The sequence below is a fragment of the Lissotriton helveticus genome, chromosome 12 (genome assembly GCF_964261635.1).
Source record: "Lissotriton helveticus chromosome 12, aLisHel1.1, whole genome shotgun sequence".
NCBI lineage: Eukaryota > Metazoa > Chordata > Amphibia > Caudata > Salamandridae > Lissotriton > Lissotriton helveticus.
In genome coordinates, this window is record NC_136073.1 from 97,377,031 (window position 1) to 97,403,347 (window position 26,317).

General features: G+C 30.9%; 38 non-coding genes across 38 annotated transcripts; all 38 read right to left on the bottom strand.

The window, feature by feature from the left end:
- Nucleotides 1-61: 61 nt before the first annotated feature.
- On the bottom strand, nt 62-134 carry TRNAT-CGU (transfer RNA threonine (anticodon CGU)). Its single transcript has one exon. It is a non-coding gene; the product is annotated as a tRNA-Thr (tRNA).
- A 438-nt stretch (nt 135-572) lies between these two features.
- On the bottom strand, nt 573-646 carry TRNAT-AGU (transfer RNA threonine (anticodon AGU)). The gene has a single exon. It is a non-coding gene; the product is annotated as a tRNA-Thr (tRNA).
- A 431-nt stretch (nt 647-1,077) lies between these two features.
- Nucleotides 1,078-1,150, bottom strand: TRNAT-CGU (transfer RNA threonine (anticodon CGU)). Its single transcript has one exon. It is a non-coding gene; the product is annotated as a tRNA-Thr (tRNA).
- A 437-nt stretch (nt 1,151-1,587) lies between these two features.
- Nucleotides 1,588-1,661, bottom strand: TRNAT-AGU (transfer RNA threonine (anticodon AGU)). The gene has a single exon. It is a non-coding gene; the product is annotated as a tRNA-Thr (tRNA).
- Nucleotides 1,662-2,092: 431 nt separating this feature from the next.
- On the bottom strand, nt 2,093-2,165 carry TRNAT-CGU (transfer RNA threonine (anticodon CGU)). The gene has a single exon. It is a non-coding gene; the product is annotated as a tRNA-Thr (tRNA).
- A 437-nt stretch (nt 2,166-2,602) lies between these two features.
- TRNAT-AGU (transfer RNA threonine (anticodon AGU)) lies at nt 2,603-2,676 on the bottom strand. Its single transcript has one exon. It is a non-coding gene; the product is annotated as a tRNA-Thr (tRNA).
- Nucleotides 2,677-3,107: 431 nt separating this feature from the next.
- On the bottom strand, nt 3,108-3,180 carry TRNAT-CGU (transfer RNA threonine (anticodon CGU)). The gene has a single exon. It is a non-coding gene; the product is annotated as a tRNA-Thr (tRNA).
- Nucleotides 3,181-3,617: 437 nt separating this feature from the next.
- TRNAT-AGU (transfer RNA threonine (anticodon AGU)) lies at nt 3,618-3,691 on the bottom strand. The gene has a single exon. It is a non-coding gene; the product is annotated as a tRNA-Thr (tRNA).
- A 430-nt stretch (nt 3,692-4,121) lies between these two features.
- Nucleotides 4,122-4,194, bottom strand: TRNAT-CGU (transfer RNA threonine (anticodon CGU)). Its single transcript has one exon. It is a non-coding gene; the product is annotated as a tRNA-Thr (tRNA).
- Nucleotides 4,195-5,643: 1,449 nt separating this feature from the next.
- Nucleotides 5,644-5,717, bottom strand: TRNAT-AGU (transfer RNA threonine (anticodon AGU)). Its single transcript has one exon. It is a non-coding gene; the product is annotated as a tRNA-Thr (tRNA).
- A 940-nt stretch (nt 5,718-6,657) lies between these two features.
- TRNAT-AGU (transfer RNA threonine (anticodon AGU)) lies at nt 6,658-6,731 on the bottom strand. Its single transcript has one exon. It is a non-coding gene; the product is annotated as a tRNA-Thr (tRNA).
- Nucleotides 6,732-7,162: 431 nt separating this feature from the next.
- On the bottom strand, nt 7,163-7,235 carry TRNAT-CGU (transfer RNA threonine (anticodon CGU)). Its single transcript has one exon. It is a non-coding gene; the product is annotated as a tRNA-Thr (tRNA).
- Nucleotides 7,236-8,175: 940 nt separating this feature from the next.
- TRNAT-CGU (transfer RNA threonine (anticodon CGU)) lies at nt 8,176-8,248 on the bottom strand. Its single transcript has one exon. It is a non-coding gene; the product is annotated as a tRNA-Thr (tRNA).
- A 436-nt stretch (nt 8,249-8,684) lies between these two features.
- Nucleotides 8,685-8,758, bottom strand: TRNAT-AGU (transfer RNA threonine (anticodon AGU)). The gene has a single exon. It is a non-coding gene; the product is annotated as a tRNA-Thr (tRNA).
- Nucleotides 8,759-9,699: 941 nt separating this feature from the next.
- TRNAT-AGU (transfer RNA threonine (anticodon AGU)) lies at nt 9,700-9,773 on the bottom strand. The gene has a single exon. It is a non-coding gene; the product is annotated as a tRNA-Thr (tRNA).
- A 1,445-nt stretch (nt 9,774-11,218) lies between these two features.
- Nucleotides 11,219-11,291, bottom strand: TRNAT-CGU (transfer RNA threonine (anticodon CGU)). The gene has a single exon. It is a non-coding gene; the product is annotated as a tRNA-Thr (tRNA).
- A 437-nt stretch (nt 11,292-11,728) lies between these two features.
- TRNAT-AGU (transfer RNA threonine (anticodon AGU)) lies at nt 11,729-11,802 on the bottom strand. Its single transcript has one exon. It is a non-coding gene; the product is annotated as a tRNA-Thr (tRNA).
- A 432-nt stretch (nt 11,803-12,234) lies between these two features.
- TRNAT-UGU (transfer RNA threonine (anticodon UGU)) lies at nt 12,235-12,307 on the bottom strand. Its single transcript has one exon. It is a non-coding gene; the product is annotated as a tRNA-Thr (tRNA).
- A 436-nt stretch (nt 12,308-12,743) lies between these two features.
- Nucleotides 12,744-12,817, bottom strand: TRNAT-AGU (transfer RNA threonine (anticodon AGU)). Its single transcript has one exon. It is a non-coding gene; the product is annotated as a tRNA-Thr (tRNA).
- Nucleotides 12,818-13,758: 941 nt separating this feature from the next.
- On the bottom strand, nt 13,759-13,832 carry TRNAT-AGU (transfer RNA threonine (anticodon AGU)). The gene has a single exon. It is a non-coding gene; the product is annotated as a tRNA-Thr (tRNA).
- A 1,445-nt stretch (nt 13,833-15,277) lies between these two features.
- TRNAT-CGU (transfer RNA threonine (anticodon CGU)) lies at nt 15,278-15,350 on the bottom strand. The gene has a single exon. It is a non-coding gene; the product is annotated as a tRNA-Thr (tRNA).
- Nucleotides 15,351-15,786: 436 nt separating this feature from the next.
- On the bottom strand, nt 15,787-15,860 carry TRNAT-AGU (transfer RNA threonine (anticodon AGU)). The gene has a single exon. It is a non-coding gene; the product is annotated as a tRNA-Thr (tRNA).
- Nucleotides 15,861-16,292: 432 nt separating this feature from the next.
- TRNAT-UGU (transfer RNA threonine (anticodon UGU)) lies at nt 16,293-16,365 on the bottom strand. The gene has a single exon. It is a non-coding gene; the product is annotated as a tRNA-Thr (tRNA).
- Nucleotides 16,366-16,801: 436 nt separating this feature from the next.
- On the bottom strand, nt 16,802-16,875 carry TRNAT-AGU (transfer RNA threonine (anticodon AGU)). The gene has a single exon. It is a non-coding gene; the product is annotated as a tRNA-Thr (tRNA).
- A 431-nt stretch (nt 16,876-17,306) lies between these two features.
- TRNAT-CGU (transfer RNA threonine (anticodon CGU)) lies at nt 17,307-17,379 on the bottom strand. Its single transcript has one exon. It is a non-coding gene; the product is annotated as a tRNA-Thr (tRNA).
- A 943-nt stretch (nt 17,380-18,322) lies between these two features.
- Nucleotides 18,323-18,395, bottom strand: TRNAT-CGU (transfer RNA threonine (anticodon CGU)). The gene has a single exon. It is a non-coding gene; the product is annotated as a tRNA-Thr (tRNA).
- Nucleotides 18,396-18,832: 437 nt separating this feature from the next.
- TRNAT-AGU (transfer RNA threonine (anticodon AGU)) lies at nt 18,833-18,906 on the bottom strand. Its single transcript has one exon. It is a non-coding gene; the product is annotated as a tRNA-Thr (tRNA).
- A 430-nt stretch (nt 18,907-19,336) lies between these two features.
- Nucleotides 19,337-19,409, bottom strand: TRNAT-CGU (transfer RNA threonine (anticodon CGU)). Its single transcript has one exon. It is a non-coding gene; the product is annotated as a tRNA-Thr (tRNA).
- A 435-nt stretch (nt 19,410-19,844) lies between these two features.
- On the bottom strand, nt 19,845-19,918 carry TRNAT-AGU (transfer RNA threonine (anticodon AGU)). Its single transcript has one exon. It is a non-coding gene; the product is annotated as a tRNA-Thr (tRNA).
- A 430-nt stretch (nt 19,919-20,348) lies between these two features.
- On the bottom strand, nt 20,349-20,421 carry TRNAT-CGU (transfer RNA threonine (anticodon CGU)). Its single transcript has one exon. It is a non-coding gene; the product is annotated as a tRNA-Thr (tRNA).
- Nucleotides 20,422-20,857: 436 nt separating this feature from the next.
- Nucleotides 20,858-20,931, bottom strand: TRNAT-AGU (transfer RNA threonine (anticodon AGU)). Its single transcript has one exon. It is a non-coding gene; the product is annotated as a tRNA-Thr (tRNA).
- Nucleotides 20,932-21,361: 430 nt separating this feature from the next.
- On the bottom strand, nt 21,362-21,434 carry TRNAT-UGU (transfer RNA threonine (anticodon UGU)). The gene has a single exon. It is a non-coding gene; the product is annotated as a tRNA-Thr (tRNA).
- Nucleotides 21,435-22,374: 940 nt separating this feature from the next.
- Nucleotides 22,375-22,447, bottom strand: TRNAT-CGU (transfer RNA threonine (anticodon CGU)). Its single transcript has one exon. It is a non-coding gene; the product is annotated as a tRNA-Thr (tRNA).
- Nucleotides 22,448-22,882: 435 nt separating this feature from the next.
- Nucleotides 22,883-22,956, bottom strand: TRNAT-AGU (transfer RNA threonine (anticodon AGU)). The gene has a single exon. It is a non-coding gene; the product is annotated as a tRNA-Thr (tRNA).
- Nucleotides 22,957-23,388: 432 nt separating this feature from the next.
- On the bottom strand, nt 23,389-23,461 carry TRNAT-UGU (transfer RNA threonine (anticodon UGU)). Its single transcript has one exon. It is a non-coding gene; the product is annotated as a tRNA-Thr (tRNA).
- Nucleotides 23,462-23,897: 436 nt separating this feature from the next.
- TRNAT-AGU (transfer RNA threonine (anticodon AGU)) lies at nt 23,898-23,971 on the bottom strand. The gene has a single exon. It is a non-coding gene; the product is annotated as a tRNA-Thr (tRNA).
- A 432-nt stretch (nt 23,972-24,403) lies between these two features.
- On the bottom strand, nt 24,404-24,476 carry TRNAT-CGU (transfer RNA threonine (anticodon CGU)). The gene has a single exon. It is a non-coding gene; the product is annotated as a tRNA-Thr (tRNA).
- Nucleotides 24,477-25,927: 1,451 nt separating this feature from the next.
- Nucleotides 25,928-26,001, bottom strand: TRNAT-AGU (transfer RNA threonine (anticodon AGU)). The gene has a single exon. It is a non-coding gene; the product is annotated as a tRNA-Thr (tRNA).
- Between the last annotated feature and the right edge of the window lie 316 nt (nt 26,002-26,317).

Here is a 26,317-nt window from a genome sequence, read left to right on the forward strand (position 1 = left end):
CTTAAAATGTATTCAATACTTGTTTGATGAAAAATATTCCTAAAGCATGGAGAAAACAGTTAGGTGCTATTGAGATTTGAACTCAGGATTTCCTGTTTACGAGACAGGCGCTTTAACCACTAAGCCACAGCACCAACCTCGATAACAAAAAATACATAAATAATCTATTGTTGATGATGAAATTTTGTTTCCTGCTATAAATTCTTCTTTATATGTACTGTAATCTTAAACACAATAAGATACTCAATCACTAAACAAGTATTAATATGTTTCAATAAACAGGTACTCTTATAAAACCCAATGTTATTTCTTGAATACATTATATATTTTTTTTTCATGAAGGCATTAATATAGCTCAAATCGAGGTAGTAATGTCATATACGTCTTTCTCATAGATATGTCTTTTTTTATTTTGCAACAACAGTATTCACTCTATAATCTTGAAAATACTTTGGTTTTTATGAGGTTGAAGATGATCTGTTCAACAGTAAGATGAATCAGACGTTTATATTTTAATTGTATCAGAATAGTACCTAATGAAATTGATTTGTTATATAATAAAGAGAAAAGCAAGGCGCTGCTGAGAGTTGAATTCAGGATCTCCTGTTTACTAGACAGGCGCTCTAACCAGCTAAGCCACAGCACCCCCTTGAGTCTTAACTTTGAAAGACTTTTCTTTATGGTGTTCAAGAGAATATTGCTTTTTCACTTTCATATTCTTTTATAAGTTCACAGACTTCTCTACTCAAACACTTTAGATGAAGACGCTTCACTTATTCAAAAACACCTCTCTAATTTGAAGTTTACCCTAGTCATAGAATTTTAAAATATACCTTGCCGAAGAGTGGATTAGTTGAACTCAACAATAGAGTGATCATACGGCTCTATCTTGTTCTTTGTCATTTACTTTTCGATATTTCAGTCAATGCATTCCTATAAAAATCTTCACAATACCAAGTATTTTATTTCATTTTATGATAAATTATTCTAAAGTTCATAGAACCAGACGTTTAATTCTTAAAATGTATTCAATACTTGTTTGATGAAAAATATTCCTAAAGCATGGAGAAAACAGTTAGGTGCTACTGAGATTTGAACTCAGGATTTCCTGTTTACGAGACAGGCGCTTTAACCACTAAGCCACAGCACCAACATCAGTAGCAAAAAATACATTAATAATCTACTGCTGATGATGAAATTTTGTTCCCTGCTATAAATTCTTCTTTATATGTACTGTAATCTTAAACACAATAAGATACTCAATCACTAAACAAGTATTAATATGTTTTAATAAAAAGGCACTCTCATAAAACCCAATGTTATTTCTTGAATACATTATATTTTTTTTTTCATGAAGGCATTACTATAGCTCAAATCGAGGTAGTAATGTCATATACGTCTTTCTCATAGATATGTCTTTTTTTATTTTGCAACAACAGTATTCACTCTATAATCTTGAAAATACTTTGGTTTTTATGAGGTTTAAGATGATCTGTTCAACAGTAAGATGAATCAGACTTTTATATTTTAATTGTATCAGAATAGGACCTAATGAAATTGATTTGTTATATAACAAAGAGAAAAGCAAGGCGCTGCTGAGAGTTGAACTCAGGATCTCCTGTTTACTAGACAGGCGCTTTAACCAGCTAAGCCACAGCACCCCCTTGAGTCTTTACTTTGAAAGACTTTTCTTTATGGTGTTCAAGAGAATATTGCTTTTTCACTTTCATATTCTTTTATAAGTTCACAGACTTCTCTACTCAAACACTTTAGATGAAGACGCTTCACTTATTCAAAAACACCTCTCTAATTTGAAGTTTACCCTATTCATAGAATTTTAAAATATACCTTGCCGAAGAGTGGATTAGTTGAACTCAACAATAGAGTGATCATACGTCTCTATCTTGTTCTTTGTCATTTACTTTTCGATATTTCAGTCAATGCATTCCTATAAAAATCTTCACAATACCAAGTATTTTATTTCATTTTATGATAACTTATTCTAAAGTTCATAGAACTAGACGTTTAATTCTTAAAATGTATTCAATACTTGTTCGATGAAAAATATTCCTAAAGCATGGAGAAAACAGTTAGGTGCTACTGAGATTTGAACTCAGGATTTCCTGTTTACGAGACAGGCGCTTTAACCACTAAGCCACAGCACCAACCTCAATAACAAAATATACATACATAATCTATTGTTGATGATGAAATTTTGTTTCCTGCTATAAATTCTTCTTTATATGTACTGTAATCTTAAACACAATAAGATACTCAATCACTAAACAAGTATTAATATGTGTCAATAAACAGGTACTCTTATAAAACCCAATGTTATTTCTTGAATACATTATATATTTTTTTTCATGAAGGCATTAATATAGCTCAAATCGAGGTAGTAATGTCATATACGTCTTTCTCATAGATATGTCTTTTTTTATTTTGCAACAACAGTATTCACTCTATAATCTTGAAAATACTTTGGTTTTTATGAGGTTGAAGATGATCTGTTCAACAGTAAGATGAATCAGACGTTTATATTTTAATTGTATCAGAATAGTACCTAATGAAATTGATTTGTTATATAATAAAGAGAAAAGCAAGGTGCTGCTGAGAGTTGAACTCAGGATCTCCTGTTTACTAGACAGGCGCTCTAACCAGCTAAGCCACAGCACCCCCTTGAGTCTTAACTTTGAAAGACTTTTCTTTATGGTGTTCAAGAGAATATTGCTTTTTCACTTTCATATTCTTTTATAAGTTCACAGACTTCTCTACTCAAACACTTTAGATGAAGACGCTTCACTTATTCAAAAAAACCTCTCTAATTTGAAGTTTACCCTATTCATAGAATTTTAAAATATACCTTGCCGAAGAGTGGATTAGTTGAACTCAACAATAGAGTGATCATACGGCTCTATCTTGTTCTTTGTCATTTACTTTTCGATATTTCAGACAATGCATTCCTATAAAAATCTTCACAATACCAAGTATTTTATTTCATTTTATGATAACTTATTCTCAAGTTCATAGAACCAGACGTTTAATTCTTAAAATGTATTCAATACTTGTTTGATGAAAAATATTCCTAAGGCATGGAGAAAACAGTTAGGTGCTACTGAGATTTGAACTCAGGATTTCCTGTTTACGAGACAGGCGCTTTAACCACTAAGCCACAGCACAAACATCAATAGCAAAAAATACATATATGATGTACTGCTGATGATGAAATTTTGTTCCCTGCTATAAATTCTTCTTTATATGTACTGTAATCTTAAACACAATAAGATACTCAATCACTAAACAAGCATTAATATGTTTTAATAAACAGGTACTCTTATAAAACCCAATGTTATTTCTTGAATACATTATATATTTTTTTTCATGAAGGCATTAATATAGCTCAAATCGAGGTAGTAATGTCATATACGTCTTTCTCATAGATATGTCTTTTTTTATTTTGCAACAACAGTATTCACTCTATAATCTTGAAAATACTTTGGTTTTTATGAGGTTTAAGATGATCTGTTCAACAGTAAGATGAATCAGACTTTTATATGTTAATTGTATCAGAATAGGACCTAATGAAATTGATTTGTTATATAACAAAGAGAAAAGCAAGGCGCTGCTGAGAGTTGAACTCAGGATCTCCTGTTTACTAGACAGGCGCTTTAACCAGCTAAGCCACAGCACCCCCTTGAGTCTTTACTTTGAAAGACTTTTCTTTATGGTGTTCAAGAGAATATTGCTTTTTCACTTTCATATTCTTTTATAAGTTCACAGACTTCTCTACTCAAACACTTTAGATGAAGAAGCTTCACTTATTCAAAAACACCTCTCTAATTTGAAGTTTACCCTATTCATAGAATTTTAAAATATACCTTGCCGAAGAGTGGATTAGTTGAACTCAACAATAGAGTGATCATACGGCTCTATCTTGTTCTTTGTCATTTACTTTTCGATATTTCAGTCAATGCATTCCTTTAAAAATCTTCACAATGCCAAGTATTTTATTTCATTTTATGATAACTTATTCTAAAGTTCATAGAACCAGACGTTTATTCTTAAATTGTATTCAACATTTGTTTGATGAAAAATATTCCTAAAGCATGGAGAAAACAGTTAGGTGCTACTGAGATTTGAACTCAGGATTTCCTGTTTACGAGACAGGCGCTTTAACCACCAAGCCACAGCACCAACATCAATAGCAAAAAATACATAAATGATCTACTGCTGATGATGAAATTTTGTTCCCTGCTATAAATTCTTCTTTATATGTACTGTAATCTTAAACACAATAAGATACTCAATCACTAAACAAGTATTAATATGTTTTAATAAACAGGTACTCTTATAAAACCCAATGTTATTTCTTGAATACATTATATTTTTTTTTCATGAAGGCATTAATATAGCTCAAATCGAGGTAGTAATGTCATATACGTCTTTCTCATAGATATGTCTTTTTTTATTTTGCAACAACAGTATTCACTCTATAATCTTGAAAATACTTTGGTTTTTATGAGGTTTAAGATGATCTATTCAACAGTAAGATGAATCAGACTTTTATATTTTAATTGTATCAGAATAGGACCTAATGAAATTGATTTGTTATATAACAAAGAGAAAAGCAAGGCGCTGCTGAGAGTTGAACTCAGGATCTCCTGTCTACTAGACATGCGCTTTAACCAGCTAAACCACAGCACCCCCTTGAGTCTTTACTTTGAAAGACTTTTCTTTATGGTGTTCAAGAGAATATTGCTTTTTCACTTTCATATTCTTTTATAAGTACACAGACTTCTCTACTCAAACACTTTAGATGAAGAAGCTTCACTTATTCAAAAACACCTCTCTAATTTGAAGTTTACCCTATTCATAGAATTTTAAAATATACCTTGCCGAGGAGTAGATTAGTTGAACTCAACAATAGAGTGATCATTTGGCTCTATCTTGTTCTTTGTCATTTACTTTTCGATATGTCAGTCAATGCATTCCTATAAAAATCTTCACAATGCCAAGTATTTTATTTCATTTTATGATAACTTATTCTAAAGTTCATAGAACCAGACGTTTATTCTTAAATTGTATTTAACATTTGTTTGATGAAAAATATTCCTAAAGCATGGAGAAAATAGTTAGGTGCTACTGAGATTTGAATTCAGGATTTCCTGTTTACGAGACAGGCGCTTTAACTACTAAGTCACAGCACCAACGTCAATAGCAAAAAATACATAAATAATCTACTGCTGATGATGAAATTTTGTTACCTGCTATAAATTCTTCTTTATATGTACTGTAATCTTAAACACAATAAGATACTCAATCACTAAACAAGTATTAATATGTTTTAATAAACAGGTACTCTTATAAAACCCAATGTTATTTCTTGAATACATTATATTTTTTTTTCATGAAGGCATTAATATAGCTCAAATCGAGGTAGTAATGTCATATACGTCTTTCTCATAGATATGTCTTTTTTTATTTTGCAACAACAGTATCCACTCTATAATCTTGAAAATACTTTGGTTTTTATGAGTTTTAAGATGATCTGTTCAACAGTAAGATGAATCAGACTTTTATATTTTAATTGTATCAGAATAGGACCTATTGAAATTGATTTGTTATATAACAAAGAGAAAAGCAAGGCGCTGCTGAGAGTTGAACTCAGGATCTCCTGTTTACTAGACAGGCGCTTTAACCAGCTAAGCCACAGCACCCCCTTGAGTCTTTACTTTGAAAGACTGTTCTTTATGGTGTTCAAGAGAATATTGCTTTTTAACTTTCATATTCTTTTATAAGTTCACAGACTTCTCTACTCAAACACTTTAGATGAAGAAGCTTCACTTATTCAAAAACACCTCTCTAATTTGAAGTTTACCCTATTCATAGAATTTTAAAATATACCTTGCCGAAGAGTGGATTAGTTGAACTCAACAATAGAGTGATCATACGGCTCTATCTTGTTCTTTGTCATTTACTTTTCGATATTTCAGTCAATGCATTCCTATAAAAATCTTCACAATGCCAAGTATTTTATTTCATTTGATGATAACTTATTCTAAAGTTCATAGAACCAGACGTTTATTCTTAAATTGCATTCAACATTTGTTTGATGAAAAATATTCCTAAAGCATGGAGAAAACAGTTATGTGCTACTGAGATTGGAACTCAGGATTTCCTGTTTACGAGACAGGCGCTTTAACCACTAAGCCACAGCACCAACGTCAATAGCAAAAAATACATAAATAATCTATTGCTGATGATGAAATTGTGTTTCCTGCTATAAATTCTTCTTTATATGTACTGTAATCTTAAACACAATAAGATACTCAATCACTAGACAAGTATTAATATGTTTTAATAAACAGGTACTCTTATAAAACCCAATGTTATTTCTTAAATACATTATGTTTTTTTTTTCATGAAGGAATTAATATAGCTCAAATCGAGGTAGTAATGTCATATACGTCTTTCTCATAGATATGTCTTTTTTTATTTTGCAACAACAGTATTCACTCTATAATCCTGAAAATACTTTCGTTTTTATGAGGTTTAAGATGATCTGTTCAACAGTAAGATGTATCAGACTTTTATATTTTAATTGTATCAGAAAAGGACCTAATGAAATTGATTTGTTATATAACAAAGAGAAAAGCAAGGCGCTGCTGAGAGTTGAACTCAGGATCTCCTGTTTACTAGACAGGCGCTTTAACCAGCTAAGCCACAGCACCCCCTTGAGTCTTAACTTTGAAAGACTTTTCTTTATGGTGTTCAAGAGAATATTGCTTTTTCACTTTCATATTCTTTTATAAGTTCACAGACTTCTCTACTCAAACACTTTAGATGAAGACGCTTCATTTATTCAAAAACACCTCTCTAATTTGAAGTTTACCCTATTCATAGAATTTTAAAATATACCTTGCTGAAGAGTGGATTAGTTGAACTCAACAATAGAGTGATCATACGTCTCTATCTTGTTCTTTGTCATTTACTTTTCGATATTTCAGTCAATGCATTCCTATAAAAATCTTCACAATACCAAGTATTTTATTTCATTTTATGATAACTTATTCTAAAGTTCATAGAACCAGACGTTTAATTCTTAAAATGTATTCAATACTTGTTTGATGAAAAATATTCCTAAAGCATGGAGAAAACAGTTAGGTGCTACTGAGATTTGAACTCAGGATTTCCTGTTTACGAGACAGGCGCTTTAACCACTAAGCCACAGCACCAACGTCAATAGCAAAAAATACATAAATAATCTACTGCTGATGATGAAATTTTGTTTCCTGCTATAAATTCTTCTTTATATGTACTGTAATCTTAAACACAATAAGATACTCAATCACTAAACAAGTATTAATATGTTTTAATAAACAGGTACTCTTATAAAACCCAATGTTATTTCTTGAATACATTACATTTTTTTTCATGAAGGCATTAATATAGCTCAAATCGAGGTAGTAATGTCATCTACGTCTTTCTCATAGATATGTCTTTTTTTATTTTGCATTACCAGTATTTACTCCATAATCTTGAAAATACTTTGGCTTTTATGAGGTTGAAGATGATCTGTTCAACAGTAAGATGAATCAGACGTTTATATTTTAATTGTATCAGAATAGTACCTAATGAAATTGATTTGTTATATAATAAAGAGAAAAGCAAGGCGCTGCTGAGAGTTAAACTCAGGATCTCCTGTCTACTAGACAGGCGCTTTAACCAGCTAAGCCACAGCACCCCCTTGAGTCTTAACTTTGAAAGACTTTTCTTTATGGTGTTCAAGAGAATATTGCTTTTTCACTTTCATATTCTTTTATAAGTTCACAGACTTCTCTACTCAAACACTTTAGATGAAGACGCTTCACTTATTCAAAAACACCTCTCTAATTTGAAGTTTACCCTATTCATAGAATTTTAAAATATACCTTGCTGAAGAGTGGATTAGTTGAACTCAACAATAGAGTGATCATACGTCTCTATCTTGTTCTTTGTCATTTACTTTTCGATATTTCAGTCAATGCATTCCTATAAAAATCTTCACAATACCAAGTATTTTATTTCATTTTATGATAACTTATTCTAAAGTTCATAGAACCAGACGTTTAATTCTTAAAATGTATTCAATACTTGTTTGATGAAAAATATTCCTAAAGCATGGAGAAAACAGTTAGGTGCTACTGAGATTTGAACTCAGGATTTCCTGTTTACGAGACAGGCGCTTTAACCACTAAGCCACAGCACCAACGTCAATAGCAAAAAATACATAAATAATCTACTGCTGATGATGAAATTTTGTTTCCTGCTATAAATTCTTCTTTATATGTACTGTAATCTTAAACACAATAAGATACTCAATCACTAAACAAGTATTAATATGTTTTAATAAACAGGTACTCTTATAAAACCCAATGTTATTTCTTGAATACATTACATTTTTTTTTCATGAAGGCATTAATATAGCTCAAATCGAGGTAGTAATGTCATCTATGTCTTTCTCATAGATATGTCTTTTTTTATTTTGCATTACCAGTATTTACTCCATAATCTTGAAAATACTTTGGCTTTTATGAGGTTGAAGATGATCTGTTCAACAGTAAGATGAATCAGACGTTTATATTTTAATTGTATCAGAATAGTACCTAATGAAATTGATTTGTTATATAATAAAGAGAAAAGCAAGGCGCTGCTGAGAGTTAAACTCAGGATCTCCTGTTTACTAGACAGGCGCTTTAACCAGCTAAGCCACAGCACCCCCTTGAGTCTTAACTTTGAAAGACTTTTCTTTATGGTGTTCAAGAGAATATTGCTTTTTCACTTTCATATTCTTTTATAAGTTCACAGACTTCTCTACTCAAACACTTTAGATGAAGACGCTTCACTTATTCAAAAAAACCTCTCTAATTTGAAGTTTACCCTATTCATAGAATTTTAAAATATACCTTGCCGAAGAGTGGATTAGTTGAACTCAACAATAGAGTGATCATACGGCTCTATCTTGTTCTTTGTCATTTACTTTTCGATATTTCAGTCAATGCATTCCTATAAAAATCTTCACAATACCAAGTATTTTATTTCATTTTATGATAACTTATTCTAAAGTTCATAGAACCAGACGTTTAATTCTTAAAATGTATTCAATACTTGTTTGATGAAAAATATTCCTACGGCATGGAGAAAACAGTTAGGTGCTACTGAGATTTGAACTCTGGATTTCCTGTTTACGAGACAGGCGCTTTAACCACTAAGCCACAGCACAAACGTCAATAGCAAAAAATACATATATAATCTACTGCTGATGATGAAATTTTGTTCCCTGCTATAAATTCTTCTTTATATGTACTGTAATCTTAAACACAATAAGATACTCAATCACTAAACAAGCATTAATATGTTTTAATAAACAGGTACTCTTATAAAACCCAATGTTATTTCTTGAATACATTATATTTTTTTTTTCATGAAGGCATTAATATAGCTCAAATCGAGGTAGTAATGTCATATACGTCTTTCTCATAGATATGTCTTTTTTTATTTTGCAAAAACAGTATTCACTCTATAATCTTGAAAATACTTTGGTTTTTATGAGGTTTAAGATGATCTGTTCAACAGTAAAATGAATCAGACTTTTATATTTTAATTGTATCAGAATAGGACCTAATGAAATTGATTTGTTATATAACAAAGAGAAAAGCAAGGCGCTGCTGAGAGTTGAACTCAGGATCTCCTGTTTACTAGACAGGCGCTTTAACCAGCTAGGCCACAGCACCCCCTTGAGTCTTTACTTTGAAAGACTTTTCTTTATGGTGTTCAAGAGAATATTGCTTTTTCACTTTCATGTTCTTTTATAAGTTCACAGACTTCTCTACTCAAACACTTTAGATGAAGAAGCTTCACTTATTCAAAAACACCTCTCTAATTTGAAGTTTACCCTATTCATAGAATTTTAAAATATACCTTGCCGAAGAGTGGATTAGTTGAACTCAACAATAGAGTGATCATACGGCTCTATCTTGTTCTTTGTCATTTACTTTTCGATATTTCAGTCAATGCATTCCTATAAAAATCTTCACAATGCCAAGTATTTTATTTCATTTAATGATAACTTATTCTAAAGTTCATAGAACCAGACGTTTATTCTTAAATTGTATTCAACATTTGTTTGATGAAAAATATTCCTAAAGCATGGAGAAAACAGTTAGGTGCTACTGAGATTTGAACTCAGGATTTCCTGTTTATGAGACGGGCGCTATAACCACTAAGGCACAGCACCAACGTCAATAGCAAAAAATACTTAAATAATCTACTGCTGATGATGAAATTTTGTTTCCTGCTATAAATTCTTCTTTATATGTACTGTAATCTTAAACACAATAAGATACTCAATCACTAAACAAGTATTAATATGTTTTAATAAACAGGTACTCTTATAAAACCCAATGTTATTTCTTAAATACATTATATTTTTTTTTTCATGAAGGAATTAATATAGCTCAAATCGAGGTAGTAATGTCATATACGTCTTTCTCATAGATATGTCTTTTTTTATTTTGCAACAACAGTATTCACTCTATAATCTTGAAAATACTTTGGTTTTTATGAGGTTTAAGATGATCTGTTCAACAGTAAGATGAATCAGACTTTTATATTTTAATTGTATCAGAATAGGACCTAATGAAATTGATTTGTTATATAACAAACAGAAAAGCAAGGCGCTGCTGAGAGTTGAACTCAGTATCTCCGGTTTACTAGACAGGCGCTTTAACCAGCTAAGCCACAGCACCCCCTTGAGTCTTTACTTTGAAAGACTTTTCTTTATGGTGTTTAAGAAAATATTGCTTTTTCACTTTCATATTCTTTTATAAGTTCACAGACTTCTCTACTCAAACACTTTAGATGAAGACGTTTCACTTATTCAAAAACACCTCTCTAATTTGAAGTTTACCCTATTCATAGAATTTTAAAATATACCTTGCCGAAGAGTGGATTAGTTGAACTCAACAATGGAGTGATCATACGGCTCTATCTTGTTAGTTGTCATTTACTTTTCGATATTTCAGTGAATACATTCCTATAAAAATCTTCACAATACCAAGTATTTTATTTCATTTTATGATAACTTATTCTAATTTTCATAGAACCAGACGTTTAATTCTTAAAATGTATTTAACACTTGTTTGATGAAAAATATTCCTAAAGCATGGAGAAAACAGTTAGGTGCTACTGAGATTTGAACTCAGGATTTCCTGTTTACGAGACAGGCGCTTTAACCACTAAGCCACAGCACCAACCTCAATAACAACAAATACATAAATAATCTATTGTTGATGATGAAATTTTGTTTCCTGCTATAAATTCTTCTTTATATGTACTGTAACCCTAAACACAAAAAGATACTCAATCACTAAACAAGTATTATTATGTTTTAATAAACAGGTACTCTTATAAAACCCAATGTTATTTCTTGAATACATTACATTTTTTTTTTCATGAAGGCATTAATATAGCTCAAATCGAGGTAGTAATGTCATCTACGTCTTTCTCGTAGATATGTCTTTTTTTATTTTGCAATAACAGTATTCACTCTATAATCTTGAAAATACTTTGGCTTTTATGAGGTTGAAGATGATCTGTTCAACAGTAAGATGAATCAGACGTTTATATTTTAATTGTATCAGAATAGTACCTAACGAAATTGATTTGTTATATAATAAAGAGAAAAGCAAGGCGCTGCTGAGAGTTGAACTCAGGATCTCCTGTTTACTAGACAGGCGCTTTAACCAGCTAAGCCACAGCACCCCCTTGAGTCTTAACTTTGAAAGACTTTTCTTTATGGGGTTCAAGAGAATATTGCTTTTTCACTTTCATATTCTTTTATAAGTTCACAGACTTATCTACTCAAACACTTTAGATGAAGACGCTTCACTTATTAAAAAAAAACCTCTCTAATTTGAAGTTTACCCTATTCATAGAATTTTAAAATATACCTTGCCGAAGAGTGGATTAGTTGAACTCAACAATAGAGTGATCATACGTCTCTATCTCTTTCTTTGTCATTTACTTTTCAATATTTCAGTCAATGCATTCCTATAAAAATCTTCACAATACCAAGTATTTGATTTCATTTTATGAGAACTTATTCTAAAGTTCATAGAACCAGACGTTTAATTCTTAAAATGTATTTAATACTTGTTTGATGAAAAATATTCCTAAAGCATGGAGAAAACAGTTAGGTGCTACTGAGATTTGAACTCAGGATTTCCTGTTTACAAGACAGGCGCTTTAACCACTAAGCCACAGAACCAACGTCAATAGCAAAAAATACATAAATAATCTACTGCTGATGATGAAATTTTGTTCCCTGCTATAAATTCTTCTTTATATGTACTGTAATCTTAAACACAATAAGATACTCAATCACTAAACAAGTATTAATATGTTTTATTAAACAGGTACTCTTATAAAACCCAATGTTATTTCTTGAATACATTATATTTTTTTTTCATGAAGGCATTAATATAGCTCAAATCGAGGTAGTAATGTCATATACGTCTTTCTCATAGATATGTCTTTTTTTATTTTGCAACAACATTATTCACTCTATAATCTTGAAAATACTTTGGTTTTTATGAGGTTTAAGATGATCTGTTCAACAGTAAGATGAATCAGACGTTTATATTTTAATTGTATCAGAATAGTACCTAATGAAATTGATTTGTTATATTATAAAGAGAAAAGCAAGGCGCTGCTGAGAGTTGAACTCAGGATCTCCTGTTTACTAGACAGGCGCTTTAACCAGCTAAGCCACAGCACCCCCTTGAGTCTTAACTTTGAAAGACTTTTCTTTATGGTGTTCAAGAGAATATTGCTTTTTCACTTTCATATTCTTTTATAAGTTCACAGACTTCTCTACTCAAACACTTTAGATGAAGACGCTTCATTTATTAAAAAAAACCTCTCTAATTTGAAGTTTACCCTATTCATAGAATTTTAAAATATACCTTGCCGAAGAGTGGATTAGTTGAACTCAACAATAGAGTGATCATACGGCTCTATCTTGTTCTTTGTCATTTACTTTTCGATATTTCAGTCAATGCATTCCTATAAAAATCTTCACAATACCAAGTATTTTATTTCATTTTATGATAACTTATTCTAAAGTTCATAGAACCAGACGTTTAATTCTTAAAATGTATTCAATACTTGTTTGATGAAAAATATTCCTACGGCATGGAGAAAACAGTTAGGTGCTACTGAGATTTGAACTCTGGATTTCCTGTTTACGAGACAGGCGCTTTAACCACTAAGCCACAGCACAAACGTCAATAGCAAAAAATACATATATAATCTACTGCTGATGATGAAATTTTGTTCCCTGCTATAAATTCTTCTTTATATGTACTGTAATCTTAAACACAATAAGATACTCAATCACTAAACAAGCATTAATATGTTTTAATAAACAGGTACTCTTATAAAACCCAATGTTATTTCTTGAATACATTATATTTTTTTTTTCATGAAGGCATTAATATAGCTCAAATCGAGGTAGTAATGTCATATACGTCTTTCTCATAGATATGTCTTTTTTTATTTTGCAAAAACAGTATTCACTCTATAATCTTGAAAATACTTTGGTTTTTATGAGGTTTAAGATGATCTGTTCAACAGTAAAATGAATCAGACTTTTATATTTTAATTGTATCAGAATAGGACCTAATGAAATTGATTTGTTATATAACAAAGAGAAAAGCAAGGCGCTGCTGAGAGTTGAACTCAGGATCTCCTGTTTACTAGACAGGCGCTTTAACCAGCTAGGCCACAGCACCCCCTTGAGTCTTTACTTTGAAAGACTTTTCTTTATGGTGTTCAAGAGAATATTGCTTTTTCACTTTCATGTTCTTTTATAAGTTCACAGACTTCTCTACTCAAACACTTTAGATGAAGAAGCTTCACTTATTCAAAAACACCTCTCTAATTTGAAGTTTACCCTATTCATAGAATTTTAAAATATACCTTGCCGAAGAGTGGATTAGTTGAACTCAACAATAGAGTGATCATATGGCTCTATCTTGTTCTTTGTCATTTACTTTTCGATATTTCAGTCAATGCATTCCTATAAAAATCTTCACAATGCCAAGTATTTTATTTCATTTAATGATAACTTATTCTAAAGTTCATAGAACCAGACGTTTATTCTTAAATTGTATTCAACATTTGTTTGATGAAAAATATTCCTAAAGCATGGAGAAAACAGTTAGGTGCTACTGAGATTTGAACTCAGGATTTCCTGTTTATGAGACGGGCGCTATAACCACTAAGGCACAGCACCAACGTCAATAGCAAAAAATACTTAAATAATCTACTGCTGATGATGAAATTTTGTTTCCTGCTATAAATTCTTCTTTATATGTACTGTAATCTTAAACACAATAAGATACTCAATCACTAAACAAGTATTAATATGTTTTAATAAACAGGTACTCTTATAAAACCCAATGTTATTTCTTAAATACATTATATTTTTTTTTTCATGAAGGCATTAATATAGCTCAAATCGAGGTAGTAATGTCATATACGTCTTTCTCATAGATATGTCTTTTTTTATTTTGCAACAACAGTATTCACTCTATAATCTTGAAAATACTTTGGTTTTTATGAGGTTTAAGATGATCTGTTCAACAGTAAGATGAATCCGACTTTTATATTTTAATTGTATCAGAATAGGACCTAATGAAATTGATTTGTTATATAACAAACAGAAAAGCAAGGCACTGCTGAGAGTTGAACTCAGTATCTCCGGTTTACTAGACAGGCGCTTTAACCAGCTAAGCCACAGCACCCCCTTGAGTCTTTACTTTGAAAGACTTTTCTTTATGGTGTTTAAGAAAATATTGCTTTTTCACTTTCATATTCTTTTATAAGTTCACAGACTTCTCTACTCAAACACTTTAGATGAAGACGTTTCACTTATTCAAAAACACCTCTCTAATTTGAAGTTTACCCTATTCATAGAATTTTAAAATATACCTTGCCGAAGAGTGGATTAGTTGAACTCAACAATGGAGTGATCATACGGCTCTATCTTGTTAGTTGTCATTTACTTTTCGATATTTCAGTGAATACATTCCTATAAAAATCTTCACAATACCAAGTATTTTATTTCATTTTATGATAACTTATTCTAATTTTCATAGAACCAGACGTTTAATTCTTAAAATGTATTTAACACTTGTTTGATGAAAAATATTCCTAAAGCATGGAGAAAACAGTTAGGTGCTACTGAGATTTGAACTCAGGATTTCCTGTTTACGAGACAGGCGCTTTAACCACTAAGCCACAGCACCAACCTCAATAACAACAAATACATAAATAATCTATTGTTGATGATGAAATTTTGTTTCCTGCTATAAATTCTTCTTTATATGTACTGTAACCCTAAACACAAAAAGATACTCAATCACTAAACAAGTATTATTATGTTTTAATAAACAGGTACTCTTATAAAACCCAATGTTATTTCTTGAATACATTACATTTTTTTTTCATGAAGGCATTAATATAGCTCAAATCGAGGTAGTAATGTCATCTACGTCTTTCTCGTAGATATGTCTTTTTTTATTTTGCAATAACAGTATTCACTCTATAATCTTGAAAATACTTTGGCTTTTATGAGGTTGAAGATGATCTGTTCAACAGTAAGATGAATCAGACGTTTATATTTTAATTGTATCAGAATAGTACCTAACGAAATTGATTTGTTATATAATAAAGAGAAAAGCAAGGCGCTGCTGAGAGTTGAACTCAGGATCTCCTGTTTACTAGACAGGCGCTTTAACCAGCTAAGCCACAGCACCCCCTTGAGTCTTAACTTTGAAAGACTTTTCTTTATGGGGTTCAAGAGAATATTGCTTTTTCACTTTCATATTCTTTTATAAGTTCACAGACTTCTCTACTCAAACACTTTAGATGAAGACGCTTCACTTATTAAAAAAAAACCTCTCTAATTTGAAGTTTACCCTATTCATAGAATTTTAAAATATACCTTGCCGAAGAGTGGATTAGTTGAACTCAACAATAGAGTGATCATACGTCTCTATCTCTTTCTTTGTCATTTACTTTTCAATATTTCAGTCAATGCATTCCTATAAAAATCTTCACAATACCAAGTATTTGATTTCATTTTATGAGAACTTATTCTAAAGTTCATAGAACCAGACGTTTAATTCTTAAAATGTATTTAATACTTGTTTGATGAAAAATATTCCTAAAGCATGGAGAAAACAGTTAGGTGCTACTGAGATTTGAACTCAGGATTTCCTGTTTACAAGACAGGCGCTTTAACCACTAAGCCACAGAACCAACGTCAATAGCAAAAAATACATAAATAATCTACTGCTGATGATGAAATTTTGTTCCCTGCTATAAATTCTTCTTTATATGTACTGTAATCTTAAACACAATAAGATACTCAATCACTAAACAAGTATTAATATGTTTTATTAAACAGGTACTCTTATAAAACCCAATGTTATTTCTTGAATACATTATATTTTTTTTCATGAAGGCATTAATATAGCTCAAATCGAGGTAGTAATGTCATATACGTCTTTCTCATAGATATGTCTTTTTTTTATTTTGCAACAACATTATTCACTCTATAATCTTGAAAATACTTTGGTTTTTATGAGGTTTAAGATGATCTGTTCAACAGTAAGATGAATCAGACGTTTATATTTTAATTGTATCAGAATAGTACCTAATGAAATTGATTTGTTATATTATAAAGAGAAAAGCAAGGCGCTGCTGAGAGTTGAACTCAGGATCTCCTGTTTACTAGACAGGCGCTTTAACCAGCTAAGCCACAGCACCCCCTTGAGTCTTAACTTTGAAAGACTTTTCTTTATGGTGTTCAAGAGAATATTGCTTTTTCACTTTCATATTCTTTTATAAGTTCACAGACTTCTCTACTCAAACACTTTAGATGAAGACGCTTCATTTATTAAAAAAAACCTCTCTAATTTGAAGTTTACCCTATTCATAGAATTTTAAAATATACCTTGCCGAAGAGTGGATTAGTTGAACTCAACAATAGAGTGATCATACGGCTCTATCTTGTTCTTTGTCATTTACTTTTCGATATTTCAGTCAATGCATTCCTATAAAAATCTTCACAATACCAAGTATTTTATTTCATTTTATGATAACTTATTCTAAAGTTCATAGAACCAGACGTTTAATTCTTAAAATGTATTCAATACTTGTTTGATGAAAAATATTCCTAAAGCATGGAGAAAACAGTTAGGTGTTACTGAGATTTGAACTCAGGATTTCCTGTTTACGAGACAGGCGCTTTAACCACTAAGCCACAGCACCAACGTCAATAGTAAAAAATACATAAATAATCTACTGCTGATGGTGAAATTTTGTTCCCTGCTATAAATTCTTCTTTATATGTACTGTAATCTTAAACACAATAAGATACTCAATCACTAAACAAGTATTAATATGTTTTAATAAACAGGTACTCTTATAAAACCCCATGTTATTTCTTGAATACATTATATTTGTTTTTTTCATGAAGGCATTAATATAGCTCAAATCGAGGTAGTAATGTCATATACGTCTTTCTCATAGATATGTCTTTTTTTATTTTGCAACAACAGTATTCACTCTATAATCTTGAAAATACTTTGGTTTTTATGAGGTTTAAGATGATCTGTTCAACAGTAAGATGAATCAGACTTTTATATTTTAATTGTATCAGAATAGGACCTAATGAAATTGATTTGTTATATGACAAAGAGAAAAGCAAGGCGCTGCTGAGAGTTGAACTCAGGATCTCCTGTCTACTAGACAGGCGCTTTAACCAGCTAAACCACAGCAATCCCTTGAGTCTTTACTTTGAAAGACTTTTCTTTATGGTGTTCAAGAGAATATTGCTTTTTCACTTTCATATTCTTTTATAGGTTCACAGACTTCTCTACTCAAAAACTTTAGATGAAGAAGCTTCACTTATTCAAAAACACCTCTCTAATTTGAAGTTTACCCTATTCATAGAATTTTAAAATATACCTTGCCGAAGAGTGGATTAGTTGAACTCAACAATAGAGTGATCATACGGCTCTATCTTGTTCTTTGTCGTTTACTTTTCGATATTTCAGTCAATGCATTCCTATAAAAATCTTCACAATGCCAAGTATTTTATTTCATTTTATGATAACTTATTCTAAAGTTCATAGAACCAGACGTTTAATTCTTAAAATGTATTCAATATTTGTTTGATGAAAAATATTCCTAAAGCATGGAGAAAACAGTTAGGTGCTACTGAGATTTGAACTCAGGATTTCCTGTTTACGAGACAGGTGCTTTAACCACTAAGCCACAGCACCAACGTCAATAGCAAAAAATACATAAATAATCTACTGCTGATGATGAAATTTTGTTCCCTGCTATAAATTCTTCTTTATATGTACTGTAATCTTAAACACAATAAGATACTCAATCACTAAACAAGTATTAATATGTTTTAATAAACAGGTACTCTTATAAAACCCACTGTTATTTCTTGAATACATTATATATTTTTTTTCATGAAGGCATTAATATAGCTCAAATCGAGGTAGTAATGTCATATACGTCTTTCTCATAGATATGTCTTTTTTTATTTTGCAACAACAGTATTCACTCTATAATCTTGAAAATACTTTGGTTTTTATGAGGTTTAAGATGATCTGTTCAACCGTAAGATGAATCAGACTTTTATATTTTAATTGTATCAGAATAGGACCTAATGAAATTGATTTGTTATATAACAAAGAGAAAAGCAAGGCGCTGCTGAGAGTTGAACTCAGGATCTCCTGTTTACTAGACAAGCGCTTTAACCAGCTAAGCCACAGCACCCCCTTGACTCTTTCCTTTGAAAGACTTTTCTTTATGGTGTTCAAGAGAATATTGCTTTTTCACTTTCATATTCTTTTATAAGTTCACAGACTCCTCTACTCAAACACTTTAGATGAAGACGCTTCACTTATTCAAAAACACCTCTCTAATTTGAAGTTTACCCTATTCATAGAATTTTAAAATATACCTTGCTGAAGAGTGGATTAGTTGAACTCAACAATAGAGTGATCATACGTCTCTATCTTGTTCTTTGTCATTTACTTTTCGATATTTCAGTCAATGCATTCCTATAAAAATCTTCACAATACCAAGTATTTTATTTCATTTTATGATAACTTTTCTAAAGTTCATAGAACCAGACGTTTAATTCTTAAAATGTATTCAATACTTGTTTGATGAAAAATATTCCTAAAGCATGGAGAAAACAGTTAGGTGCTACTGAGATTTGAACTCAGGTTTTCCTGTTTACGAGACAGGCGCTTTAACCACTAAGCCACAGCACCAACATCAATAGCAAAAAATACATAAATAATCTACTGCTGATGATGAAATTTTGTTCCCTGCTATAAATTCTTCTTTATATGTACTGTAATCTTAAACACAATAAGATACTCAATCAATAAACAAGTATTAATATGTTTTAATAAACAGGTACTCTTATAAAACCCAATGTTATTTCTTGAATACATTATATTTTTTTTCATGAAGGCATTAATATAGCTCAAATCGAGGTAGTAATGTCATATACGTCTTTCTCATAGATATGTCTTTTTTTATTTTGCAACAACAGTATTCACTCTATAATCTTGAAAATACTTTGGTTTTTATGAGTTTTAAGATGATCTGTTCAACAGTAAGATGAATCAGACTTTTATATTTTAATTGTATCAGAATAGGACCTAATGAAATTGATTTGTTATATAACAAAGAGAAAAGCAAGGCGCTGCTGAGAGTTGAACTCAGGATCTCCTGTTTACTAGACAGGCCCTTTAACCAGCTAAGCCACAGCACCCCCTTGAGTCTTTACTTTGAAAGACTTTTCTTTATGGTGTTCAAGAGAATATTGCTTTTTCACTTTCATATTCTTTTATAAGTTCACAGACTTCTCTACTCAAACACTTTAGATGAAGAAGCTTCACTTATTCAAAAACACCTCTCTAATTTGAAGTTTACCCTATTCATAGAATTTTAAAATATACCTTGCCGAAGAGTGGATTAGTTGAACTCAACAATAGAGTGATCATACGGCTCTATCTTGTTCTTTGTCATTTACTTGTCGATATTTCAGTCAATGCATTCCTATAAAAATCTTCACAATGCCAAGTATTTTATTTCATTTTATGATAACTTATTCTAAAGTTCATAGAACCAGACGTTTATTCTTAAATTGTATTCAACATTTGTTTGATGAAAAATATTCCTAAAGCATGGAGAAAACAGTTAGGTGCAACTGAGATCTGAACTCAGGATTTCCTGATTACGAGACAGGCGCTTTAACCACTAAGCCACAGCACCAACGTCAATAGCAAAAAATACATAAATAATCTACTGCTGATGATGAAATTGTGTTTCCTGCTATAAATTCTTCTTTATATGTACTGTAATCTTAAACACAATAAGATACTCAATCACTAGACAAGTATTAATATGTTTTAATAAACAGGTACTCTTATAAAACCCAATGTTATTTCTTAAATACATTATGTTTTTTTTTCATGAAGGAATTAATATAGCTCAAATCGAGGTAGTAATGTCATATACGTCTTTCTCATAGATATGTCTTTTTTTATTTTGCAACAACAGTATTCACTCTATAATCCTGAAAATACTTTCGTTTTTATGAGGTTTAAGATGATCGGTTCAACAGTAAGATGAATCAGACTTTTATATTTTAATTGTATCAGAATAGGACCTAATGAAATTGATTTGTTATATAACAAAGAGAAAAGCAAGGCGCTGCTGAGAGTTGAACTCAGGATCTCCTGTTTACTAGACAGGCGCTTTAACCAGCTAAGCCACAGCACCCCCTTGAGTCTTTACTTTGAAAGACTTTTCTTTATGGTGTTCAAGAGAATATTGCTTTTTCACTTTCATATTCTTTTATAAGTTCACAGACTTCTCTACTCAAACACTTTAGATGAAGAAGCTTCACTTATTCAAAAACACCTCTCTAATTTGAAGTTTACCCTATTCATAGAATTTTAAAATATACCTTGCCGAAGAGTGGATTAGTTGAACTCAACAATAGAGTGATCATACGGCTCTATCTTGTTCTTTGTCATTTACTTTTCGATATTTCAGTCAATGCATTCCTATAAAAATCTTCACAATGCCAAGTATTTTATTTCATTTAATGATAACTTATTCTAAAGTTCATAGAACCAGACGTTTATTCTTAAATTGTATTCAACATTTGTTTGATGAAAAATATTCCTAAAGCATGGAGAAAACAGTTAGGTGCTACTGAGATTTGAACTCAGGATTTCCTGTTTACAAGACAGGTGCTTTAACCACTAAGCCACAGCACCAATGTCTAGCAAAAAATACATAAATAATCTACTGCTGATGATGAAATTTTGTTTCCTGCTATAAATTCTTCTTTATATGAACTGTAATCTTAAACACAAAAAGATACTCAATCACTAAACAAGTATTATTATGTTTTAATAAACAGGTACTCTTATAAAACCCAATGTTATTTCTTGAATACATTACATTTTTTTTTTCATGAAGGCATTAATATAGCTCAAATCGAGGTAGTAATGTCATCTACGTCTTTCTCATAGATATGTCTTTTTTTATTTTGCAATAACAGTATTCACTCTATAATCTTGAAAATACTTTGGCTTTTATGAGGTTGAAGATGATCTGTTCAACAGTAAGATGAATCAGACTTTCATATTTTAATTGTATCAGAATAGTACCTAATGAAATTGATTTGTTATATAATAAAGAGAAATGCAAGGCGCTGCTGAGAGTTGAATTGAGGATCTCCTGTTTACTAGACAGGCGCTTTAACCAGCTAAGCCACAGCACCCCCTTGAGTCTTAACTTTGAAAGACTTTTCTTTATGGTGTTCAAGAGAATATTGCTTTTTCACTTTCATATTCTTTTATAAGTTCACAGACTTCTCTACTCAAACACTTTAGATGAAGACGTTTCACTTATTCAAAAACACCTCTCTAATTTGAAGTTTACCCTATTCATAGAATTTTAAAATATACCTTGCCGAAGAGTGGATTAGTTGAACTCAACAATGGAGTGATCATACGGCTCTATCTTGTTAGTTGTCATTTACTTTTCGATATTTCAGTGAATACATTCCTATAAAAATCTTCACAATACCAAGTATTTTATTTCATTTTATGATAACTTATTCTAATTTTCATAGAACCAGACGTTTAATTCTTAAAATGTATTTAACACTTGTTTGATGAAAAATATTCCTAAAGCATGGAGAAAACAGTTAGGTGCTACTGAGATTTGAACTCAGGATTTCCTGTTTACGAGACAGGCGCTTTAACCACTAAGCCACAGCACCAACCTCAATAACAACAAATACATAAATAATCTATTGTTGATGATGAAATTTTGTTTCCTGCTATAAATTCTTCTTTATATGTACTGTAACCCTAAACACAAAAAGATACTCAATCACTAAACAAGTATTATTATGTTTTAATAAACAGGTACTCTTATAAAACCCAATGTTATTTCTTGAATACATTATATTTTTTTTCATGAAGGCATTAATATAGCTCAAATCGAGGTAGTAATGTCATATACGTCTTTCTCATAGATATGTCTTTTTTTATTTTGCAATAACAGTATTCACTCTATAATCTTGAAAATACTTTGGCTTTTATGAGGTTGAAGATGATCTGTTCAACAGTAAGATGAATCAGACGTTTATATTTTAATTGTATCAGAATAGTACCTAATGAAATTGATTTGTTATATAATAAAGAGAAAAGCAAGGCGCTGCTGAGAGTTGAACTCAGGATCTCCTGTTTACTAGACAGGCGGTTTAACCAGCTAAGCCACAGCACCCCCTTGAGTCTTAACTTTGAAAGACTTTTCTTTATGGGGTTCAAGAGAATATTGCTTTTTCACTTTCATATTCTTTTATAAGTTCACAGACTTCTCTACTCAAACACTTTAGATGAAGACGCTTCACTTATTAAAAAAAAACCTCTCTAATTTGAAGTTTACCCTATTCATAGAATTTTAAAATATACCTTGCCGAAGAGTGGATTAGTTGAACTCAACAATAGAGTGATCATACGTCTCTATCTCTTTCTTTGTCATTTACTTTTCAATATTTCAGTCAATGCATTCCTATAAAAATCTTCACAATACCAAGTATTTGATTTCATTTTATGATAACTTATTCTAAAGTTCATAGAACCAGACGTTTAATTCTTAAAATGTATTTAATACTTGTTTGATGAAAAATATTCCTAAAGCATGGAGAAAACAGTTAGGTGCTACTGAGATTTGAACTCAGGATTTCCTGTTTACAAGACAGGCGCTTTAACCACTAAGCCACAGAACCAACGTCAATAGCAAAAAATACATAAATAATCTACTGCTGATGATGAAATTTTGTTCCCTGCTATAAATTCTTCTTTATATGTACTGTAATCTTAAACACAATAAGATACTCAATCACTAAACAAGTATTAATATTTTTTTTTAAACAGGTACTCTTATAAAACCCAATGTTATTTCTTGAATACATTATATTTTTTTTTCATGAAGGCATTAATATAGCTCAAATCGAGGTAGTAATGTCATATACGTCTTTCTCATAGATATGTCTTTTTTTATTTTGCAACAACATTATTCACTCTATAATCTTGAAAATACTTTGGTTTTTATGAGGTTTAAGATGATCTGTTCAACAGTAAGATGAATCAGACGTTTATATTTTAATTGTATCAGAATAGTACCTAATGAAATTGATTTGTTATATTATAAAGAGAAAAGCAAGGCGCTGCTGAGAGTTGAACTCAGGATCTCCTGTTTACTAGACAGGCGCTTTAACCAGCTAAGCCACAGCACCCCCTTGAGTCTTAACTTTGAAAGACTTATCTTTATGGTGTTCAAGAGAATATTGCTTTTTCACTTTCATATTCTTTTATAAGTTCACAGACTTCTCTACTCAAACACTTTAGATGAAGACGCTTCACTTATTAAAAAAAAACCTCTCTAATTTGAAGTTTACCCTATTCATAGAATTTTAAAATATACCTTGCCGAAGAGTGGATTAGTTGAACTCAACAATAGAGTGATCATACGGCTCTATCTTGTTCTTTGTCATTTACTTTTCGATATTTCAGTCAATGCATTCCTATAAAAATCTTCACAATACCAAGTATTTTATTTCATTTTATGATAACTTATTCTAAAGTTCATAGAACCAGACGTTTAATTCTTAAAATGTATTCAATACTTGTTTGATGAAAAATATTCCTAAAGCATGGAGAAAACAGTTAGGTGTTACTGAGATTTGAACTCAGGATTTCCTGTTTACGAGACAGGCGCTTTAACCACTAAGCCACAGCACCAACGTCAATAGTAAAAAATACATAAATAATCTACTGCTGATGGTGAAATTTTGTTCCCTGCTATAAATTCTTCTTTATATGTACTGTAATCTTAAACACAATAAGATACTCAATCACTAAACAAGTATTAATATGTTTTAATAAACAGGTACTCTTATAAAACCCAATGTTATTTCTTGAATACATTATATTTGTTTTTTTCATGAAGGCATTAATATAGCTCAAATCGAGGTAGTAATGTCATATACGTCTTTCTCATAGATATGTCTTTTTTTATTTTGCAACAACAGTATTCACTCTATAATCTTGAAAATACTTTGGTTTTTATGAGGTTTAAGATGATCTGTTCAACAGTAAGATGAATCAGACTTTTATATTTTAATTGTATCAGAATAGGACCTAATGAAATTGATTTGTTATATGACAAAGAGAAAAGCAAGGCGCTGCTGAGAGTTGAACTCAGGATCTCCTGTCTACTAGACAGGCGCTTTAACCAGCTAAACCACAGCAATCCCTTGAGTCTTTACTTTGAAAGACTTTTCTTTATGGTGTTCAAGAGAATATTGCTTTTTCACTTTCATATTCTTTTATAAGTTCACAGACTTCTCTACTCAAAAACTTTAGATGAAGAAGCTTCACTTATTCAAAAACACCTCTCTAATTTGAAGTTTACCCTATTCATAGAATTTTAAAATATACCTTGCCGAAGAGTGGATTAGTTGAACTCAACAATAGAGTGATCATACGGCTCTATCTTGTTCTTTGTCGTTTACTTTTCGATATTTCAGTCAATGCATTCCTATAAAAATCTTCACAATGCCAAGTATTTTATTTCATTTTATGATAACTTATTCTAAAGTTCATAGAACCAGACGTTTATTCCTAAATTGTATTCAACATTTGTTTGATGAAAAATATTCCTAAAGCATGGAGAAAATAGTTAGGTGCTACTGAGATTTGAATTCAGGATTTCCTGTTTACGAGACAGGCGCTTTAACCACTAAGTCACAGCACCAACGTCAATAGCAAAAAATACATAAATAATCTACTGCTGATGATGAAATTTTGTTCCCTGCTATAAATTCTTCTTTATATGTACTGTAATCTTAAACACAATAAGATACTCAATCACTAAACAAGTATTAATATGTTTTAATAAACAGGTACTCTTATAAAACCCAATGTTATTTCTTGAATACATTATATTTTTTTTTCATGAAGGCATTAATATAGCTCAAATCGAGGTAGTAATGTCATATACGTCTTTCTCATAGATATGTCTTTTTTTATTTTGCAACAACGGTATTCACTCTATAATCTTGAAAATACTTTGGTTTTTATGAGTTTTAAGATGATCTGTTCAACAGTAAGATGAATCAGACTTTTATATTTTAATTGTATCAGAATAGGACCTAATGAAATTGATTTGTTATATAACAAAGAGAAAAGCAAGGCGCTGCTGAGAGTTGAACTCAGGATCTCCTGTTTACTAGACAGGCGCTTTAACCAGCTAAGCCACAGCACCCCCTTGAGTCTTTACTTTGAAAGACTTTTCTTTATGGTGTTCAAGAGAATATTGCTTTTTCACTTTCATATTCTTTTATAAGTTCACAGACTTCTCTACTCAAACACTTTAGATGAAGAAGCTTCACTTATTCAAAAACACCTCTCTAATTTGAAGTTTACCCTATTCATAGAATTTTAAAATATACCTTGCCGAAGAGTGGATTAGTTGAACTCAACAATAGAGTGATCATACGGCTCTATCTTGTTCTTTGTCATTTACTTTTCGATATTTCAGTCAATGCATTCCTATAAAAATCTTCACAATGCCAAGTATT